Source organism: Crocodylus siamensis, chromosome 3 (assembly GCF_052110815.1).
Source record: "Crocodylus siamensis isolate JL-2025a chromosome 3, ASM5211081v1, whole genome shotgun sequence".
NCBI classification, from domain to species: Eukaryota; Metazoa; Chordata; order Crocodylia; family Crocodylidae; genus Crocodylus; species Crocodylus siamensis.
In genome coordinates, this window is record NC_143397.1 from 146,095,526 (window position 1) to 146,118,350 (window position 22,825).

General features: G+C 45.1%; 1 long non-coding RNA gene across 1 annotated transcript in view; it reads left to right on the forward strand.

Moving 5' to 3' along the window:
* The window catches only part of LOC149868951 (uncharacterized), a 76,735-nt gene that overhangs the window by 21,019 nt on the left and 32,891 nt on the right, over positions 1-22,825 (forward strand). Inside the window, exons 5-6 of the long non-coding RNA XR_016441364.1 lie at positions 5,863-5,925; positions 6,633-6,727. This is a non-coding gene — a long non-coding RNA (uncharacterized LOC149868951). The remainder of the gene's footprint in view (positions 1-5,862; positions 5,926-6,632; positions 6,728-22,825) is intronic.

Genomic DNA, 22,825 nt, shown 5'->3' on the forward strand with positions numbered 1-22,825 from the left:
GTTAGAGAACCACTCCCAGCTAGTTAAAAAATTATTTCCATGTGAGCTAATTCTATTCCTAAAGCTCTTAGTGGAAACAAAGTTCCTCACTTTCTAGATGCATGTGGAAAGGCTCTTCTACTCAGAATATAATTTTTAAAATGTAGTGGTCATTTTAGGAGAAAAGTGGAAGCCCTGGTGAGCTCATTTACAATTGCAGCCTAATTCCCAGAACGCTACAGTAGCTCTCAGCTGTTTTTCACAGCAGTGCTAGTGTCTGTGCTCCAAAAGCAAACCAAAGCCTCTGGATGTAGTTTTCTTCCATTTTATCCTTGTGTTCTTTCTGAGTTGCACTGGTAGAAGGCTTTTCCTCTGGTGTCTATCCTAAATATGCATTTGTCTAATGCTTTCACATCCTATGAGTACTTTTCCATAATGCTGCTGGCTTTCTAATACTGTAGAATACGGTAATAGGTGAAAGTTTTCCACACATCTGGCTGATTGATCCAGGGGTCTTGTTGAAGTTCCAAGGTAATTCATTTATGATCGGGACCCATTTTTGCAGTGGGCTGAGCAAGCCCCCTCCCACTAAAGCATTTGTGTGCATATGCTTCATTTTCTCTTGCTGTATAAAGAAAGGCTGCAGCTTATTTGGTTTCGTTTGCCAGGCTGAGGGGCAAGCTGCTTTTTTTTTTTTTTTAATATCAGAAATCTAAAATCTGGTGATTCTTAATGTGTGCCAGAGAATTTCTTGAGGGTGTCAGTGATGCTTACTGTAGGCCCTTTCTTTTAAGGGTGAACAAAATAGGAACACTCTTTTTCAGTGTTCGTTGGATGAAAGAGTTTCCTCCTTGATGATAAAAATTTATAGCTCAAGTGTGGACTTGTTCCTTCCTCGGAGCTCAGCTCTCCTCAGCCTTCTATCTCAGTCGTTTATTTTGTGACACTATCCTTTCTCCAGCTCTAGCTCTCTACTTAATATGCAGTCCTCCAGTGTAGAAAAGGCCATTATTTCTAATGTAAAGTAGAGGCAGGCCTCTCTGTCCAAACTCGCCCCCCAGATCCAATTCCCACTTGGTTGTAAACATCATATGGAAGAAAATAAAAAAGCCCAGGCATCTTCTAAGTATACATCTAAAGGGAGATGGTGCTCTTCTCTTCATAGGATTAGGTTGTTTTTCATGTCTGCTGTGAAGTATGTGGTTGGGGGACATTCTCAGATTCATGAAGCATAAATAAACATATCCTCAATGCCCACAGCAGCTCAAAAAACCATGGTCATCAGATGTGGGAAGTTTAAAAAACAATAGCATTGAGAAGAGGGTAAAAGAGACCTCATAATTTTATTCTGGATCTGTTTCAATAGAAATTATTTTGGGTAGCTTTTATCTTGCATATTCAAATGATTAACTTGGTGTGTACTTGGTACTGGTATACAGACAAACAGGTCATTTACTGACAGGCACATTCCTCTGTTAAACTACACAGCTACTTGATGCCTGTACAAGGTACATCAGAAACAGTGGTTTGCATATAATTGATTAGTGTAAGTATGCTCTTCAGTAAGGAGCCATCAGATTCTGTTTAGGTATTAGACTGAAGTAATGAGTTATTGACCTATAAAATAGGGTAAGGCTGATATCTGATTTCAAGTTGTGACCTTATGCACTTCCACGTGAGGTCAAATCAAGTCTTTGCATAAAATAATTGACCCACTGGCTGTAAAGCACAGAGGGGAGTATAGGTTGTGGCAGGTTTGTCATCTGTAAACACCTTCAGGAAATCTCCCCTCTTTTGTAAACTCTGTTTTTTGGTAGAGCAGTTGGTGTGAGTAAGAGCACTGCATCTGGGAAACCATGGGGGAGAGAGAAGAAAAATAAATATGCTCCAAGTATTTATTTACTTACTATGAGCAGTTTATGGGAAGATTATAACAGCAAGGTTGATTTTTCCCCTCCCTCCTATTCTGAGTGCATGGCTGTGTTCTTCTAATAAATAAAATCAGAATTAAAGATATTTTTCTTCTGGTTGAAAACCTTCTAAAGCCCAGCAGTGGACCTACAACAGACTTACCCGATAATTAATTTTCATGATGCACCATTCCAAACACAACTTGCAAGTTACTCCCAGGAACTACAGCAGTGGCTGAAAATCTAAAATGATACCAAAGTCAGCGTAAGCGTAGACAATAGGATTCTGCTAGGATTTTCTGATGGCCTTTTCCTCAAAAGCTTTGCCAAACACTTCTAAATGGAACTTTTTAAGAAAGGCAAGCTGGTTAGAAAAGAGAAGTATAGTGTCATCATCTCTATGATAGGCATCAGATGGGAGAAACTGAAAAGAGAAATCTTGGGGAAAATGTTATGACACATGTTGAAAGAAAGTGAGCTCTTAGAGGGTCGGGATCAGAAAAAGGAGAATTCAGAGGGGGACATTCAAATTTCATCTGGGGAAAAAATTCTGCAATGGCTTCTTCAGTAACTATCCACAGATCTGTATGTGTGCCTGTCTGCACTTGAGGACCAACCTTTGCTTACCAGGTGCCCACAGGGATCTGTTTGCACATACAGGGTGCATCTACATATGTGCTTTACTGCAGAGCTGACTAGTTAGCTCCTCAGTAAAGCGACACCGTCTAGACTAAGGGCGGTCAATTATTTTGGCAGGAGGGCCGCTTAAAGAGTTTTGGCGAGGTGCCTTGCCCACCAGTTGCCATCTTGGGACTGGAAGTTCTTCCCCTTAACCCCTGACCTTTGACACCAGAAATCCTTCTCCTTGCCCCTGGAAGCACTCCTTTCCATCTTGGAAACAGAAAAAAAGCCCAAATTATATTCTAAAAATCAAACATCTACTACAACATACATGTATTTGATTTCAAAAAATACTTTTGTCCTGATTTACATGTGTTTGTGTAGTGTACATAGAAGTGATTGCATAATAGCTTAAAATAAAGTCTTACTCTTGTATATTGTGGGGGTATGTGGAAGGATATGGGCAGTATGGGTGGGTGGGTATATGTTTGTGGGGAGCTGTGGATGTGGATGTGTGTGTGTGTGTGGGTATGTGGGGTGTGAGTGTATGTGTGGAGTTTGTGGGAGGGGTGGATAGGTGTGTGTGTGTGTGTGGGGGGGTGTATAAGGGCTATGCGAAACTGGTACCTGATTTGATTCAGAGGAGATTCAGCCCATTCGGCGGCCAAATCTCCAAACGTGAATCGAATCAGGAGACCAATGGAAATGTCCAAATCAAATCGGAAGCCTCTACCAGCTGGAGGTAGCTGTAAGTTGCGCGGCCGGGGCAGGGAGGTGCAGGATGTGGGTGCTGCCACTGCTTGCCCAACCATGACTGGGGGGGGGGGCAGAATGTGGATGCTACTGCTGCTGCTTGCCCAGCCAGCATGGGAGGGCATGGGATGTGGGTGCTGTCATTGCTTGCCCAGCCAGCCTTGGGGGGTGGGCAGTCCCACTGCTTCCCCAACGGGGGTGGGGGGACAGGCACTGCTGCCCCTGCTGCTGCTTGCCCAGCCTGGGCAGGGGGGTGCAGGATGTGGGCATGGCAGTGCTGGGAGTGGGGGCTATGCCCTGCTGCTGCTTTCCCCCTTCCACCTGGAGCAAGCCATGCCTGCATCATGCCCCACCCCCCTGCCCTAGTGGAACAAGCAGCAGCAGGGCATAGCCTCTTCCAGCTCAGCCGTACCCATATACTGCGCCCCCTACCCCATTCCCTCAGTCCTGCACCCCCCTGCCCTAGCTGGGCAGCTTGTCCCAGCCCCAGTCCCAATCTCTCCCTCCCCGACATCCCTTTCCTCCCCACTCTGCCCACCACAACAGGCTTACCAGCTGGAGGCAGCTGTGTCCAGTGTGGTGAGTCTATGGCCAAAGCGGCGCCAAATCTTCAGATCCAATTCAGCCAGATCGAATTGGGACAGTGATTCAACTCTCCAAATCAAATCACTGTCCCTCCTGCCCCGCCTCCCCCCACAGCCAAATCAGAATCTGAAGTGAATTCTTGCCGCTTCTCACAGGCCTGGTGTGTTTGGGGTTTGGGGGGTGGGCATGTATGTGTGGTGGAGGAGCATATATGTGTGTGTGCTTGTGTGGATATGTGGGGTGTCCATGAACCCCCTGCCAGCCTGGGTTCCATGCTCCTACAAGCCCCAGGATACCTGCCCACCACTGTTTCCTCCCCACCCACCACTCCAGCGCCACCCAGTTCCAGGCTGGCTGCTGCTGAGCCCCACAAGAGCCAGCCCAGCCTGGCTGGCACTGCACAGAGCAAGCTGGGAATCATGGAAGCCGGGCCAGCTCCTGATGCATTGGCAGGGAGAGGAGCAGAGCCGACCTGGCTCCATAAAGCCCCTGGCAGCCCAGGCTCTGTGCTCCTGCTGCCCGGACTGCAGAACACAGCAAGAGCCAGCCCAGCTCTGTGGACTGGGGCGATTACTGACGGTCCTCCCCTCCCCCCTGTTCTTTTCTGGCTGCATTCTTGGGTGGAGGGAAGTGGGGAACAGCCCCAGGGTCACCAGACCAGAAGCCCCTGCTAGGCAGAGGCTTCTGTTTGGGACTGAGGGTAGGGCGGAGCCAGTTGGGCCTTGCTGCTGCTGCCCCTGGGTCTTGCTGCTGCTGTCACCTCGTCAGCTTAGGCAGCTACAGACAAATAATAATTAATTTTATAAATGTCTTAGGGGTCCCGTGGACCAGATAGAATGGCCTGGTGGGCTGGATCTGGCCTGCGGGCCGTATTTTGCCCACATCTGGTCTAGACATCCACCTATATTAGGATGCAGTAAATTAATTAACTCTGCTGTAGGACAGTACTGTCCAGGACAAGTACTATCTTACAGCAGAGTAGTTAGGTGTGCTGAAATGTATGCGTAGAACAGTGACTGGGGCTGGCTGGGGCACTAGGGTGCTACAGTGCTGGGGCTGCCTGCTGGCTAGTCCCACACTGGAGCACCCTTGTGCCCCAGCCAGCCCCTGCCCAGTACATTGAGCTGGGGCAGAGCAGGCCTGGGCTAGCAGGCTGACACCCCCAGCCTCCTGCCACCACGCCCCCTGCCAGCTAGGGCTGCTCCACCCCGGCTCAACATGTGGTCCTGGGTGCATGTGTAAACGCTGTGCCTGAAAGCAATAAAATCTGGTGTGAACTGTGTCGGAGTTTATTGCTACATGCTAACTGCACATGTAGATGCACCCACTGTTGCCCTTTTTGTATGTGAAAATGTGAGTTTGGAGAATACATTTGTTGCTAGCAAAACTTAGGTACCTCATTAACTAAAAATTTGGTCCTGAGTGTGATTCTGTAATACCCTGAGAGATCAGATGAGGAAAATAATTAGTTTTCTTTTCAATTTTTGTTTTGTTAAAACTGTACGGTGACAGTCTTTTGAGAGTAACCACATGATGATGTTATCACTGAGAGTTTATCTCAGCCCATTACTGAGATCTGAAAACTGTGGACAGAAAATCAACAATCACACTTTCCATCCTATGTTTCTTCTCTCTTAAAAACCCTTTGCTGCTTTATGTCTTTTACAGAAAGTATAAATAATCTTCCCTTGAGGGCATGAAAGCGGTTTCCTTATGTTATGCTCTCAACATTAGCAGGAATATAGTCTGGTTCTGTGAATGCGTTCAGAAACAAATTTCAGTAAAATACAGGGTCTTACATGTTTAATACTTTGAAGTTGGAAATGGTATTGATTTTCCTGTTTTAAAAAATACAAGTTCCCCTCTACTCCACATTGTTTTATGTAGCTCCTTGAGGTCTGTGCTGTTTAAATGTTTCTAAACTTGTAAAAGGACATTTAAAAAGGCACAATGAGAAAAGTACTGAATTAGATTGCTTTTGGTGTTCTTTGTTTTTTGTATAAACTGTCTGCAGCTGTTCAAACTGCTGTGATGAAGCCATGATTTCAAAGATGGGAGAGACACCAGGAGGCTGGAGGTAAGGGAAACTATGTGGATTAATTATTTCCATTTCATCACTGGGAAGCCTGATGGAGTTCAGCCCTCGGCAGAGGGGTTTAGTGCACACAGAAGCTTATATGGTAGTGTAGTATTGCCTGCATTAGAAAACTGCCCTTCAGTTAAACTAAGTCACAGCTGGTCCTCAGTTTGACACCTCAAATCCAGAACCCTGAGTCACCCTGGACAGTCAGGGCTCTGTTGCTTAAATAGTCAAATTAAGCTGCCACTGCTGTATGGAGCCCACCAGTTAAGAAGTGTAATTGAATCCTTTTTGCTTTCTTTTAACTACATCAAGTGTCATTCCCTCTTGCTAATGAATCAAGGTAAGGGATAACTGTTTACAGCCAGGGCCCTGATGTTTTGGTAGGAGAAAAATCAGCAAATACCTTTATAGCCTGGCTTTCAGAAATGACATGGGCTTTCTGTTGAACTGATTTTTAAGTGTGAGGAGAGGAGGGCTTCAGATGGTTAGGAGTGGTAGAAGCAGTAAGCAAGGTTTTGGGTTTTTCCCCCCCTCTTTCAGATAAACTTTCATGAAGTATGTACCAAATGCCTTGAGATATATTTTTGCACAGACCTGTTAATAGCTTAGCTTTCCTGTGATTGGAGAAAACACAGCTCTCTCTTTTGCACATTCAAATAATTTAACTGCAAATATTTCATTACACTTTCTTTCCTCCTCAGGAACCTTATCCCTAAAATAATTTGAATGGAGTTGCTACAGGCTTCTGAGCTTCCTCTTTGTTGACCTGAGTTTGGGTGGACTTTGAAGGGAGGAGGTGAGATCAAAGAGCAGCATGGGAGCTTTTGGGGGAAAATGGCAAAATGTAAACTGCTGTGATGGCATATTTCTTAGCAGGAGCATTTTTTGAAACCTCACATGTCCAAACCTGGATCTGGCTGATGTATGTATGTAGGGGGTTTTCAGGCTGAAGATAGAACCAACACATTCTGTTTTCCTGTTGATGTCAGTATTTTCCAGCATGAGGGAGCTGATGAGGCACTGATGTGGGAAGCATTTTATAGTCAGTGCATCCCATGAAATGAAAAGAGAAGCCTCACACTGTGATTCGATATGTGCTGTTAATCTTCGGTCATAACAAATCTATTTGCATATGGGATCTCTCTCTCTCTCTCTTTTTCTCATCTCCCCTCCCCATGAACTAATTTTGTCAATATCAAGAGGGCAACATTGCAGAATCTGTGATTTAATTAAAATTTGCTGTTGCCATGGCAGAAGGAGAGTTCTGATTTTATATCAGAAGATGTGTATTAGTCTTCATTTGCCTCTCTCCAGTTCTCTTACCCACTACGTCAATCATGACAATTCAAACAATTAAAAATGCGGTATTATTAAGAAGAAATTAAAAGAAGTAATCAGCTTAGCAGTATTCCGGCTCAAAAACCCATCCCTGACTGCTTGTATGGAGAGAACATTTGCATACTGTTAACATCCCAGATTGACTTGGCATGGCTTAAAATATATCGCGACAAGATTAAATCCAAAGCAAGCTAGTGAAAAGGTGTTAATGTTTTCATTTGTTATGAATGTGTTGTTAATGTCTCATACCAAAATACTAGGCCCAAACCTACTGAACTGTCAGCTGTGCTCTCCTAACTGAGACTATGTTGAATAAAATTCTTGGCTTCCATTTAAATCCTCTACGTTATTCCTGAAATGTGTATTACTGGGCTTGCTCACATACCCCCTCATGTATTTTAAGAAGGGACAGCATTTTCTATTGTGGGTGGATGATATGCTTTGCAGAACTGAGGGCACTTTTACATGTGCTCCGTGGAGAGAATGGGGGGCGCGATTTAATTAGAGCGGCTCTGGGACCCACTCTACTTAAAGTGCTGTCACGTCTCATGTATCAGCATCCCTGCGCTTCAAAATGGAGGCTCTTGATGAGCATTTGATAAGTTTTAGTTCAAGTGTCCCTGCCAGTGGTGACACATAGAGGATGCACGGGGGTGTACGTGCACCCCCCTAAGAGCACCAGTGCACCCCCTGACTGGCCACACTTGCTGCTTAGGTGACAGGCAGGGGGTGCAGGCGGGAGCACCAGTGCCCCCCCCATGAGTGCCAGCTGGGGAGCAGCACTCCTAGAAGCAGCCACAGCCACTTCTGGAAGCGGCTGCAGTGATCGACCGCCTCACAATCAGCCGCGGGGGGACCTGTCCACCTCATCGATGAGATTGGCTGTGGGAGAACCCTCCCACCCAGTCACTGACTGGTCACCTGGGGGGGCATGTGACCCCCCCAACTAAGGTGGCATCAGTTGCCCATGGTCCCTGCTGTCCGGACCAAATTTTAAGTGTATGCTGGTAACACAAGAGTTAAGTTTGATCATGCGCAGACAAGCAGACAAGGCCTATGGAAAATTCCACAGCTTGCAGAGCGTGTGCCCCCTGTGTGACCCTTGGCTTGTCTGTCACAACTGACCTAGTTTTGTAACAACACACGTGCTCAGTTCTGCTCAGCAGATGAAGTAATCTAACCAGACACATGCTCAGTCTACGGACTGCATGACGTAATTGGACTAGAAATTTCTTTAGAGGAGACAACCTGATTGGCTACCCGGTTGTCATAAAAGACTTGGGGGCCCCTCCCAAGGGGTTTTTTTAGCAAAAGAGAGAGTGAGTGAGTTTTTGGGTTCTGACAGCAGTGCTGACAGAAAAAGATTTGTCCTGAGAGCAGAGGCTGCGGCTGCAGGGACTGCTCCTCAGGAGGGAGACCACGCTCAACCTGCGAACAGATACTGCCTTGGCAGAGACTGTCTCGCAGGGAAAGATCTGTCCTGAAAGCAGAGGCTGTTCTGACAGGGACTGCTCCTCAGGAGGGCTTTAGGCCCACTGGTCTCCTCACGACTGCGGTTTTAGCGATCGATTCCTCTTCGTCTTCGATCTGATTATTCTGTATTGATGTTCTGGCTGCTACCGAACTGATTTCTCTCATCGACCACCGACCACGAGCCCAATTGACCCGACCCTACATCGACCACTGATTGTGACATCGTTACCTCGCTCCGGCACCAACCCCGGCATCGCTCCACATCGACCTTGGCATTTCATCGACCACCCGTTTCGTCCATGTTGAACTCTCGTTACAGCTTCATTGTTCGTTCTCCCATTCATGAGCTGTTGACCAGCCCTGGGACTATCAAGTTGGGCAGCCGCACCTAGCTTCGGCTAGAAAGCAAGGGCTCAGCTCGAGAACCCCGTGGGCCAGCAGACCCCTTTGTCATTCGTTATCTAACTGTAACCGAAGCAAGCTTCTCTGCCTACGCTTCAGAAGCGTAAGTAAAATAAAATCCATCTTTTGAAACCACACGTGTCCCGTACTGCTCAGACTCCTCGCCGCTAATCCTGCCTGTTCCGTATTGAAACCCTCAGCCCACCGTGACCGTGGGGCCGCTGTTCCCCAACACCCGCCACCATTTTGAAGCACGGGGATGCTGATACATGAGATGCAGGAGGCTACTAAGCACAGTAATTGCCATGTTCCAGGAGACTTGATTAATCCAGTCTGCTCTGACGCTGCAATTCTAGTGCATTGGAGCAGCCTCCACACTCATGCATAGGCACCCTGAGAGATTAACAGTACTAACTTAAACAAGACACAAAAGAGGTAGGGGTTGTGTATGTTTCCCAGCCAAAGTTTTGTTAGGGCATTTCCATACCAATGTACAACAGTTCTGCGCTTCCAGGCTTGGATCTCTCTGAAGAGAGGCTGCCACTGTGCCAGGACAGACTGTGATGGTTTTGTGTGGTGGACCAAGAAAATATATGTGGGGCTGCATTAGATGATACAGCCCAAATATATCTTACTTTTGATTAGAGGCAGACCTGACCTCATGCCCTAGATTAAAAAATATCTGGAACTATAAACAGGTTTGACCTGATTCTCAATCTTTCTTTTGCTGGCCTGAAGCACATTTCCAGTTCCAAGCTTCAAGTAAGTTCAGCTCTGCTTTGGGATTTTGTTTCCACCTCATTTCTCACTGTGATGGATTTCTGTCCAAGTTACCACATTTGGGAGACTCTATACACTAAAAGTTTCTCCTGGTAAGATGCAGTACAGTGTAGACATACCACTGCCAGCTAGCTGTGGGACTGAACTGCTGTGAGTTTCAGGGAGTTTCAAGTCAAATATAAACTTTGCAGCCTGGGCCCATCTCTAATCACACCACATTTGGGGCAACATTCATCTCTGTGCGGAGGAACAGACAAGGCCTAGGCACTCCTGAAGTTCTGTGATGAGAAATACTAATGGCTTCTCTGACTGGTAGCAGTAAATCTTTGACTCATCTCTGTATATGACAAATAAAAAATACAGGCAGCTTTTTTAAAAGAAAAGGAAATGTTGTTGTTATAATGGGCTCCTCTCATGATTATGCACATTTTGCTCACAATTTACCCCCTTGTGCACTGCATCTGTAGTAGTGTTGGCCAGTTGTTGGCAGTGGCGATTCCTTATGGTCGAGGATGATCACTCCCATGGGTCAAGTAAAGGGTTGTAAATGACAATAACACTGTAATGACACTTAGCCAGCAACAGTACAATTACAACATGCTGGTGTGGATGGCACACAACTGTGTGCCCTAAATTGTGTTAAAGCTCTGAACTGTGCTAGCCTAGACAGGGCCTAAAAGGGATGGCCAATTCAGAGGACAAGTATACTTATTTAAAAGGCAATAATAGCCTTGGAGTAGGGTTTTCTGACTTCCCTTTCCCATCCCCCTAGTTGCCTCCCAGGACGAGTGTGTGGCTGAAACACAGCTTTCATTTCATCTCACCTGCTTTAGCAGGTCCTTAAGAGGTTAGTTTGTGGTTAATGGTGCAGTTTTCTCTACCTCAGGATGCCCTTTCAGGAGGACCAGTTTGCATACTCAGTGCAATGCTATTTTTCTAGCCAACAGCAGTCCTGAAGGCTGAGGTTGCTTGCCTGACAGTTTGGTTATTCTTTTATTTTTCTAGCTTGCTGTACCTCATGTTGGGCAAAGGGGGAGGGAGAAGGGGGAAGCCTTTTCATCTCTAATGTTTGATGTAGCTTTGTTGTTCTAACCTCCTGCATCCTTCTTAGGGGTGGCAAAAGGAGGGGAAATAACTTGAGTGGAGAAGTTTAATACACTGTTCTTCTCTGCAAGTTCTGTCTCCAAACTTCAAGATGCCTGTGTGTGTTCATAAAACTCTTACAAATTTATTAAGGCTGCTGCTTCACATTCAGCTGAGCCCATGGTTAGGGAAAAATACAAACCTGCTTAAAGATGTGGAGCTTAGTTTCCTTAGGGAGCACACACTGTATATTTAGCTTATTTTGTAAATCCAATTTTAACCTGTGGGGCCTCCCACCAAACCATAAAAGTTGATGTTTTTGCAATTTCGATCTGCTGGGACCATGCTGAGATCAAAATGGGTTGATCATTCTGAATTTAAGAATGTATTTTCACCACCTGCCACTTCAAAGTACTTGTATTTAAATAAGAGATTTTAGCTGAGCCCAGAAGTCAAGTTAACTATCAGAATAAATTTGTCCTGCTCCAAGCCATGTGGTTGGCTCTCAGTCAGAATCGCAACAATCATCTTCAGAGAGGGACCAGGCCTGTTTTGTAGAGTAGGGTAATCATGTAATTACATGCGGAACTGGGAAAAACTGTGCTCGCTGCTCCTCCTCCTTATCTGTGAGCTGTTGTGAGAAGCCTGTCTCCCACTGCTTTCATCACCTTCCTCACTCCTTATTTATCTCTCAAATGCTTTCATTCTGCCCATTACCAAACAGCGATCTGGGGGCCACCCTTGTAGAAAAGCTGGTCTAGAAAATGGAAAACATAAGTTGAGTGCTGGTATGCATTTTTATTAGGTATTATGATTTACATCTCCATGACCTCTCAATCTGCTCTGCCAGCACTGTTCTTGTTGCATTTGAGAGACTGGGCACATCTCATGCTTTGCAGGTAAGGTGATGCAAAGATGCCTGAGCTCTCTTTAGCTTAAAGCAGTGTGGAGCTATGGCAGCACGGGGCTCAGCGTGGGTTATCTACATGAGCACTTACCCAGTTTTTTAGCCATACAAAACTTATCCGTTGTGATGGACTTGCACTTTATTGAATGCTTCCAACACGTTCTTCCTTTCCAATTCATCAAGAAAATCTTAGGATTCTGTACCTTGCAATTGAGCTTCCACCTTTGTGATTTCAACATTTCAAGAAAAGCTAAATTAGATTAAAAGAATGAACAGAAAATACACATGTAAATTGAGGCTACAAATTACCTGAATACATTGCAGTTTTGATTTTTGGTTTTCTTTTCCAGATCAATTGCATTTGCAATAATGAGTTTTAATGTAATGATCTTTGGGAATTTTCTATATAGTTCTACTGTCTCCCATTTGAGGGGTGGGAAAAAAAAAAAGAGATTTAGGTGTGGTCTCTCTAGGTATGTTCAGACATGTTTCCTAGGTTAAATGGCAACAATCTGACTTATATTTTTATTTGAGTTTTTTTGCCCTTAAATATTTGCTATGATCAACTTAATCCATACAAGCTACTCTGTTTTGAGGAAGGGAATGATTGTAACATAAACAGATACAGGTTGATGATCCTTCCCTTTCCTGCTTTGATGTGCAAGGAAAGAGGAAGCATTGGAAACCATATTCTCTGTGCAAGTAGTAAACTAGGATCTCTTGCTCACTCTATCTCTAGCTTACAGCTCAGCTCACTAATGCCATGAGACCGCTTTAGTCTGATGACACCCACTGGAATGATAAGTGCCTACTCCTTAAATTCAGATCTTATATGTCATTTGTTCTCCAAGCTCACTGATGTTTAGAAGCCAAGGTATAGGTACTCAAGAACAAAATAAGGTTTTAGCAATGTCTAGTGGCTGTTCAATACTGATAGTATAATGTGGCCCAATTATATCTTAGAGTAATCCAAATGCCAAAAAATTGCTTCGATAGGAAGTGAGCCTCAGACATGCAGGCGTGCGTTGCTTAGCTGTCAGTCAGCAAAAGCATATGTTGTTGTCAAAAGCAGCTACGAGCTTGGAGATATTTGTTTCTAGGCAAAGGAATGGTAAAGTGTACAGCACAGCAGACCCCTGCATGTTAGTTCACAGCATTGCTAGGGAGGACTCCCAGTCTCTCCAAAGGCAAAATTGACTTTTGATCTCCTCAATCAAGTTTTAATTAAATGATTGTCTATACAACTGAGTTAACTTTGGTCCAGCTGTTACATCTGAAAAAGGACCCAACAAAGGGACTGAACATATGTGAACAAACAGTGCCAAAGATTTCTCTCTTCCTCTTGGATCATGACAGCCATGCGGCCAGTTGCTAATTGGTGATCCTTGGGGCAGCTGCCTTATTTTTCTAAGTGATGCATAAATCAGGGAGGTCCTCTGAGATTTCTGGAGTACAGTTGTTTCTTATTGGAGGAGCTGATGGTGCCCATGGGTTCAAACTGGAATCAGGCTCCTGTTGTGCTAGAAACTGCACAAACATGTTTGAAGACACATATTTCCTTATTATTGTACTTCCTGATGGCCGTATAAAGTATTTGCATATATTTGACAAATACATGTCTTTATTATATGTTACCAAAATACTGTTCTTTGTTCAACTTTAGCCTTCCAGGAAGTGTGGTAGTACACGTGTACCTCTTGAGCACAAAGTTTAGGGTGCAGTCATATTGTGAGTTTATGATGTTGAAGAGTACTAGGGTGAGGTTAAATTTGTTTGGGAAATTGTAACTCCTGTGTCTTACATGCTGTATGTCTAGTATCAGTTTTCTTTTGACAACATGTTCTACAGGCAAATTTCCCTTAGGATATTTTTTTAATAAACTTCTTTTCCTTCATAAGTGTGGTAACAGTGTGGGAAAAATTGTTCTATAAGAGTTCTAGATTGTCTCTTAAGTGTCATTATTTGTATTGCCTGCTAATGCAAAATAAAAATGACTATTAATTTTACTATTCATATTCAAACATATATTGAATGCATTGTTGTTCCTCAGAAAACACAGATGAGATTAAAGAAAAAGTCCCCATATGTAGTGCAGGATTTATATTAGTCCCTGGTATAGGGAAGAAACTAATTTGATGGCTGCAAAATGCAGAATGTGATGATTACTAGCTTACATATTTAAATAATGAAGTGATTAATAGCATATAGAGCACTGTTTCAATACAATATGAAAAGCAGTAGAAAATCTATAATGTATAATTACACAAATTGGCAAGCCTTTTATATTTTGCACTGACAAGATATCAGTTTCTATATAATAGTTTGCAAACTAAATCAAATGTTCGTAATTTGATGCAGTGCTTGTTAATTGTAACTCATCAGGAACCAGAATTAAGCCACTGGGCATTAGTAGAGGTTTGTCCTATATTTTTTCTGGTTTGTTTCAGGATATCTATGTTTCATTCTGGATTTTGTTCAGGCTGCCTCTTCCTTCTACCCTCAGGAATTTTGACTTCCTACATCAGTGGCTGCTCATAGCCCAGCAGTTTTTTCCACCTGCCCTCTAAAACACTGTAATGAGTTTTACACTAACATAAGGCTGTCCTGTAACAGTCAAGATATAACCTGCATTGAGTGGGAAGTTAAGGGGCACCATACCATTGGAATGCCCTGAGGCAAGTCTGACTGAAACTGTGACTGGCACACAATGGGAGAGGAAATGGACTCTCTCCAATGTCTTGCATCCCTATTCAGAAACTCACTGTATATTCCCAGAGTTTATGTTCCTTGAGCTGTTTTGGGGTGTCTTCACCTTTCTGTGTCCTTGCTGGTGTTGGTTAGTCCCTCTCAGAGAACGCAGGAACCAAGGTCGCGGCTACCCTGCCAGCAAGAATGCAAAGTGATGGAAAATCTTGCATGGTTTTTCTCTTTTTCTGTCTGCCTGTCTGTCTGGACCACTCAAAATCTGGCTTTTTGGGTTTAAGAACAGGAAGTTCATTACAAATGCCTGGGGATTTCCAGACTGCTCCTAAAAATCAAGTTGTAAAGCTAAAAAAGCTTTATTTTTTCCCTTCTAGCACCAGTTCTTTCTCCCTTACATAGGTTTGCAGTCTCCCCTATCCCTACTCCGCATCTGTCCAGCAATCCTCCTAATGTAACAGGCTTAAGTGCATTTGTTGTTGTTTTCAGTTGGGTCCCATCACTGGCTTGCTGGGGTTGATGTACCAGTATGACAAAATTACATTTTTTAACTGGCCAGTCAGAAAACAGCTTTTGACAATTAGTGACTCTTCTAGATTTCTGATTTGTCATAGAGGATCTGACCTAGTAACTGTTTTGTAGGATAGATGGATTTTAGCCACAGGTAATCCAGCTGAGGCAGGCTGGAAGTTGGTTCATTTGTTTTAACCGTTTTAACACCCTGCACCCTTCAGGAAGTCATTGACAGGCATTTATTTTAAAATAGCCCAGACTATTATCACTAGGACCAGAGCAGATTCCTTCCTGGTACTGACTGGAGAACACACCTAGTAGCCTAGACCTTAAACACTGGGGGGGAGTGGGGGGGGGGAAATAATCTGCAGTAGGACTGACTGGCCATTAGCTACACTCCTCTGGATGCATGCAATTAAAGATTTGCAAAAGGGTTGGAAGGTAGCCGTGATAGTCCAGGAAATGTACAAGAGGCAAGGATTTAAGAAACAGTTATTAAATAGTGATCAGTATCAGCATTCGGGAAGCTGTAGACTAGCCTTCTTGAAATGATTTGGGAAAACCATGCACCCAGCAAAAAAGAAAGAGGATGAGTTATGGGTGCTGAATCCAGCAAGGCTCTATTTGGAACAGGAAGCAGGATTATGGCCTAAAATAAATGCAGCATTTTAAATAGACAGAGGTTGGAAAAGGAAAAAAGAAAAAGAAAGAGTTTTATGGGAAGATGAGTATTGTAAGTCTGAGAGCCTGAGACACAGTCATTGTTATAGGCATTCTGTGGTGTTTTTTATTTATGTAATAAAATATTGGGTAGTTTCTAGAATTGCAGAAAAATGGAGTTCCTTCACTAGTATGACTACTATAAAATGCTCTGATAACATAAGAAGTATCCTTTCTGAATTAAAATAAACTACCATCCAAATGGAAGCTGGTTGTATTTTATGAACTGGGACTAGTATTAATGTTGTACAGTTAATAGTCTGTGAACAAAAGAGGTTCGAGAGATGTGAGGGGGGTGGATTGCCAGGAGGATTCAATAAATGGCATTTACACAGCAATGCAATGTTTTCCCAGGGCCCTTGTACAAGTGTCAAAATTGCTCCTTTTAGCCATTTAATTGCCCTTTTTAGCAATTTGATTGTGCAACAGTGTACACATGCAGCAGCATATTGCGATTAAATTTTGTAACAGTGTACACCTGTGGTGGCATATCTTGATTTTTTACATAGCAAAGTAAAACGCATCTGATGTATTTTAGTTTGCTATGTAATAAATTACAGCACTACATCCAGATATGGCAATGGGGAGGGGAGCACAGGGCGCTGAAAGCCCAGGCATACTCATGTGCCATCCCTGCTGCCATCTCTGGCTGCAGCACACCCAGTCATCCTGTGACCTTCCTGCACTACCCCAGGGACAAGCCAGCCTGTTCCCAGGCAGCAGGACAGCATCGCAGATGGTGCATGGGGCACTGGAAGCCCATCAAGCCCAAGTTTCCCTGAGCCCCGTGCCCCACTGGATATGGTGGGTGCTGCCTCCAAGCTGGGACAGTACCCCTGCAGCTAGCACCCCACCCGAGGAGTCCCGGGGGATACCGCCAGTGTGGAGGAAAGCACTGGGCCCCCTACAGCATAGAGGCTGTATGACCTGATGGCAGCTCACACAGGCAGGCTCCGCTAAGGGGGAAAAAAAAAAGTAGCAAGGGAGCCCACTCCCTTCCCCACCCCCCCAGTGGAGCCTGCCTGCATGTCCCGCGCTGGGGAGTGAGCTGAGTAGCCCCTGAGTGGCAGGGGGCTCTGATGGCACCCTCCCAGTGGCACCCCGCACAGGCAGTCCCAGGGTACATCGCCACTGCAGAAAGAAGGACCAGGGCCCCCAGCAGCTCAGGGGCTACTCAGCCTGCTGGCAGCATAACCCCCAGCTGCAGGAGATGCATGTAGGCTCTGAGAGGGGGAAAAGAAAAAGATCAGATCCCTTTCTGCTGTTTTCTTTTTTTTGTTTTCTCAATGGAGCCTGCCTGCGTGAGCTGCTGCCAGGTCATGCAGCCCCTGAGCTGTGGGGGAGCCTGGTGCTTCCCTCCATGGTGGTGGCACCCCCCAGAACCACCTGGGCAGGGTGCTAGTAGGCAGGTGCCACCCAGGGGGCACCACTGCCTCACCACTTAAAGCCCACTGGCAGCTTATCCCCTGGCCACAGGAGAGGCAGGTGGACTCCAGGAGACGAAAAAAGAGGATTGGGCCCCTGGTGGAGCCTGCCTGTGGCAGGGGTGGGGTGGGGGAGGCATGGGCTGATGGAGGACATCACAGTGAAAGAAGTCCCTAAATTGAAATGGTGTTTTTTTAATAGACACAATTAAAAACTAAATAAAAAAAATTTAGGGAGAACTAAAGAACTAACTTCCCCACCCCCCTGGCAGTGCAGCCCTCTGTACTCTTCCTGTTACTTAGAAACATAGAAATTAAGGGCTGGAAGAGATCTTGAAAGATAATTGAATCCAGCCCTCCTGCTCTGGGCAGGAATACTGCCGAGATCAAATGATCCCAGCAAGGTGTCTGTGTCCAGTCTCCTCCTGAAGGCTTCCAAGGTTGGGGACTGCACCACCTTCTTGGGAAGTCTATTCCAGATTCTGGTTACCCTTACTGTAAAGGTCTTCCTTGCATCCAACCTGAAACCATCCTCTAACAGTTTATGGCCATTGCTCCTGGTCCTTCCCTGGGGCACTCTAGTGAACAGTTTTTCTCTCAGCTCCCAATATTCACCCCTTACATATTTAGAGATGGCCACCAAGTCCCCCCTCAGTCTTCTATTCCCCAGGCTAACCGGTTCCAACTCCCTTAGTCTTTCCACCTAAGGTATGTCCTCCGAGCCCTTAATCATTCTTGTGGCCCTTTTCTGGAACCTTTCAAGATTCTTCACAACTTTTTTGAAGTACGGTGCCCAGAACTGGACACCAGTATTCCAGGTAAGGTCATACCACTGCTGAGTAGAGAGGAAGTATTACTTCCTTAGCCTACTCATGATGCATGGGCTAATGCATCCCAGTATGCTATTAGCTCTGTTGACTGCAGTGTTGCACTGGTGGCTCACGTTCATCCTGTGATCAGCCATAACCCCAAGGTCCCTTTCAGGCATCTTGCAGGCCAGGACATCTCCTCCTAACCTGTATTCATGTGGCTGGTTACTTCTCTCCAGATGAAGCACTCTGCACTTATGAACTGTATCCAGTTCTGCTCCACCTACCTTTCCAGCTTGTCCAGGTCCACTTACATCCACATCCTATTCCCTAGTGTAACTTCCCACCATAACTTAGTATCATCTACAAATGTTTTCCACATCCTCATCTGAATTGTTGATAAAGATTGTTTTGTTGAACAGTGTGGGGCCAAGAACTGAACCCTGTGGGACACTGGCCACCTCCTGCAAAGAAGATATAGACCCATCTACTAACACTCTCTAGATTCAACCTCAGGCAGTTTCCAACCCACAATCCTGCCCCCCGCCCTTTTTTTTTTTTTTTATAAGAGTGTCATGGGAGACCATATCAAAGGCCTTTTAAAAATCTAAGTATATGATATCAACCGCGTCTCCCCACATCTAAGTGACTTGTTACTTGGTCACAGCAGGAGACAAGGCTGATCAGGCAAAACCTGCCTGCAATTAAACCATGTTGGCTACCTTTCAGCATCATGCCTTCTGCCAGTCTCTCACAAATGAACTTGATAATTTTTCCAAAATTTCCGGGATCCTCCCTTCTTAAAGTTTGGCACCACATTGGCCCTTTTCCAGTCTTCTGGGACCTCTCCCACGTGCCATGAGTCTTCTGATACCTTCACCAATGGTCCTGCAATGACTCCAGCCAATTCCCTCAGCACTCTCAGCTGTAGTCCATCTGGTCCTGCCAACCTGAAGACATTCAAATGGTCTAAGTGCTCCCTCACTAGTTTGACACTGACCATTGGTTGGCAGTGTCAAACTAGCATCTGTCCAGTATCTGACCAGGCAGGCAACCACCATTTGTATGCAGGAACACCAATGCAGAGTATTCATTATAGAGTATAGCTTTTTCTTGATTGTCTGTCTGGAAGCCCCTGCCAGGCCCCAGCCCCCCACAACTCCCACCCCCTCCCCCAGTCCCCCCATGGCTGCCCTGCCCACCCCAGCTCCTGGTGCTTAAAAAAAAAAGCCCCACTTGCCAGTTGCTGCCATGTGGGGAGGTGATACCTGCTGCCCCCACTGCGCCATGCTGCACTGGGGGGTCTGCAAAAGCCCCCCACTCCCCTAGCCCACCCCATGACTACCCCACCCGCCCCAGCTCCAGCCCTTTAAGAAAAAAAACACCAATCCCCCTGGACTCACCAGCTCCTGCAGCAGCCTCAGGGCTTTGGGGGGCTTGTGGAAGTGCCTCCCACATGGCACAGGGCAGCAGGGATTGCCCCTTGCCAGGCAGGAGCTGGTGAACCTGGGGGTTTGGGTGTTTTTTTTTTCCTTAAGGGGCTGGAGCTGGGGCTGGCAAGGCAGCCACGGGGGGAGGGGGTTGAGGGGCTTGTGGCAGAGCTCCCCCCTTGCAGCATGGGGTAGCAGGGATCACCTCCCCACCTGGCAGCATCCAGTGAGTCAGGGCTTTTTTTTTCAAATTGCTGGGAGCTGGGGCAGGTTGGGCAGCCATTGCTGGGGCTGGGAGAGGGGCAGGGGATGGGCCTGGGTGGTTCAGCGATTCGGCAAGAGCTGAATCTCTAAATTAGATTTGGCCAAATCGATTTGGGACAGTGATTCGAATCACCAGATCGAATCCCTGTCCCCCAAATTGGCCAAATCTGAAGTGAATGCTAGCTATTTTGCACAGGTCTAATGACTGGCTTCCAGAGGACATTCCTTCACTGCCTTCAGTGGAGGTTTTGCTCCAAAGGGTGCTAATTTTGATGACAGTGATCTCTCAGGACACTGGCTGCCATGGTCCTCCTGCTTTACCAAGTAGGTGTGTTGCATCAGGCTGGAATGTGTAGTTTTGCTAAGAGGTTAGGCAATGAATTTGTATAGGATGGTTTGGTTAGGGATGATCCTGCCTCAGGCAGGGGGCTGGACAAGATGATCTCTAGAGGTCCCTCCCAGCCCTGCTTCTCTCCAATTCTATAATTTTATGAGGAGTGAGGCACCAAACTGATGGACCTTTGTCTGATTAGCATACAGTGGACTGTATTGTTGCTTTCAAAAACCACACTGTGGGTAGGTGAGGAGCCAGACTGCTGCTTTTCTTTCTCCATGTTTCTTAGGGGAAAATGCAATGAACAGGTGCTCCACCCCCTTCTTTTTCAGCCTGCTCTGACTCAGCACAGGTGGTTGGAGGGGAGGAGATCACCAGTGTATCCCAGTTGCTTTAACATACCTGGAATTAAAATACTGGGATTGTGAATGGCTTTTGTATGGTAGTCAAAAGGGGGATGAGGAAAGAACAATCTCCTTCTGCTCCCAGGTGTATTTAGACAGGCCAAGCCAATCTGGCACTTTATTTTGCTATAAATAGGTAGAATTTGGAAGTAGGACAAATATCCATTGTTGTCTAAATATTCATATCAGATGTATATACCAGTATATTCTTCTGGCTGTTCAGTGGCCATGCTGCTTTTTTTCTATGATTGTTGACTTCCTGAATTTTAAGAAAACAGATGTTTTTAGCCGTTCTGTGTTAGAATGATCAATGTCACATCACAGAGAGAAACCTACAGGTAGATATGTATGGTGCAGTGAGTAGTGCAGATGATGGAAGGGCTGGAATGGTGATTCCTCTCACCATTGCTCCAGACTATCCAAAAACCCCCCAAAAACTTTGACAAAAGATTTTGATGAAGGGCTCGTACTCAGGCCCTCTCAGAGGTTGAGAGAGGCCTGGGCCACTTCCATTTTTTGAGGCTCCCAGTATATTAAAAAAAATATTAATTCATAGTGCACTACAGGCGGTATGGCCCGATAATGGGACACAAGTTTAAAGTTGTACGGTGAACATCTTCTTCTTTCAATCCTGTCAGTGTATCTCTGTGTCTGTATGGATAACCTCATCTGGAGATAACGTCAAAAGTTTAAATTTGAGGCCCTCCGTGAATGAAAGGCCTGGGCCAAATGGCCCCCTGTGATAGGCCCTGCTAATACTGAAGCTGTTCTATAGGGAAAGAGGGAAAGTGAAAGAATCTGTTGGGGGCAGTTCACAGAAGGAGGAGGAAAGTCGATGGCCATGAAAGAACAATAAGGTAGCAAGAGACATAAGATTAAAAAGGGAAAGGAGAGAGACAGAGAGGAAAGAAAAGCATAGGACAATTGATGTGTGTGAAAAGCAGACTTAAGTGGCTGACCTCTTCTAGGTCTCAAAAAACAGGTGCATTAGAGAAGAATTTTCTAAATAGAATTATAAGAGACTGGGAAAGTGAATATAAGCAGTCTTGAAACGTAGTAGATGGTGGTTGCCTAGGGCAGAAGGGGGCTTTTTTTTCTTCTGAAATCCTTCCTTTTAAGTCACAACATGGCCTTTCACTCCTAATTTCACAGTTTTGACCTAATGTTCAGGTCTACTATAGTGGCCTGCTTAAATTCCAATTACAAGAATTGCTTAAATACTCAAATTAAACACTTTTAGCTGTAAATTTTAAGTTCTCCGGTGTTCCTGAATGTTAGAGCTGCTATTTTGATAACAATCTTATCAAGCGACCTCCTGTGTGCTTATCATATCCATTCTGGCCCTGTGTTGATTTTGATTAGAACAAATAGGAGATGGGAATATAAGGAAATAATAATAAACATTATTAATCACATTTTAGTAACTGCCAAGAGTCTTAATCAGAACCGGTGTCCCAGATGAGTTTACAATATAATTTAAGGCAAGATATGAAGAGTGAGAAGAAGCCATAATAGTGACTCAGCAGGAAAAAGGAGGAAGGTGACAGTAACAACAGCATATAATTATTTAAGCTTCCTAATACACAACTTGATAGTTTGAGGCCATCTAAAATAAGTCATGTGTGTGTTTCTGTGTTAATACAAGTAAGCAGACAGCAGTCCTTACACTGGTCTTCTGCTAAACAGTTTTTCTGGAGAGGTTTCTGGCTTTTTGTTGTTGTTGTTTTAGTAATATTGATGCTAGCTTGCTACAAATTTTAATCTAATATATTGATGTTAATACTTTGTACTGGGCCTCAAATCTTATTCTTTAAGATCCTAAGACCTGCTATCAGTGACCTGCCTTCGTAACAGGAAAGGGGCCGGAGAATGAGCAAGGGAATCCAAGATTCCCACTGCCAAGGAGAAGACTTGCCTGGGTTTTCTGTTTGTTTATGTTTGAAATGCTGATGCTGCCTGTCTGGATGTTTGTGTGGGGGGGGTGATGGGAAACATGTACCACCAATGAGGTTCTGTGGCTTTGGTTTGTGGCATGTGTAACCGAATTTGTCCCTGGTGAGTTATTCTAGTCAGAATTCTAAATAAACACCAGGCAGGTTACTCACCTTTTGAGCATTATGCATGTTTCCCATAAATACCCCAGAAGTCTTCTAACATGCCAGAAAATCTGTACCCAGCCTCTAAAAATTTCCAACCCCCTATTAAAATGATATGTTGCCCCCCTGCATCTCCTCACATTTGTCTAGTTTTCTGTTTGATCACGACAGAGGTAAAGTGGCCCCAGGGGAAGTCCAGACAGGGGACGTAAAGAGA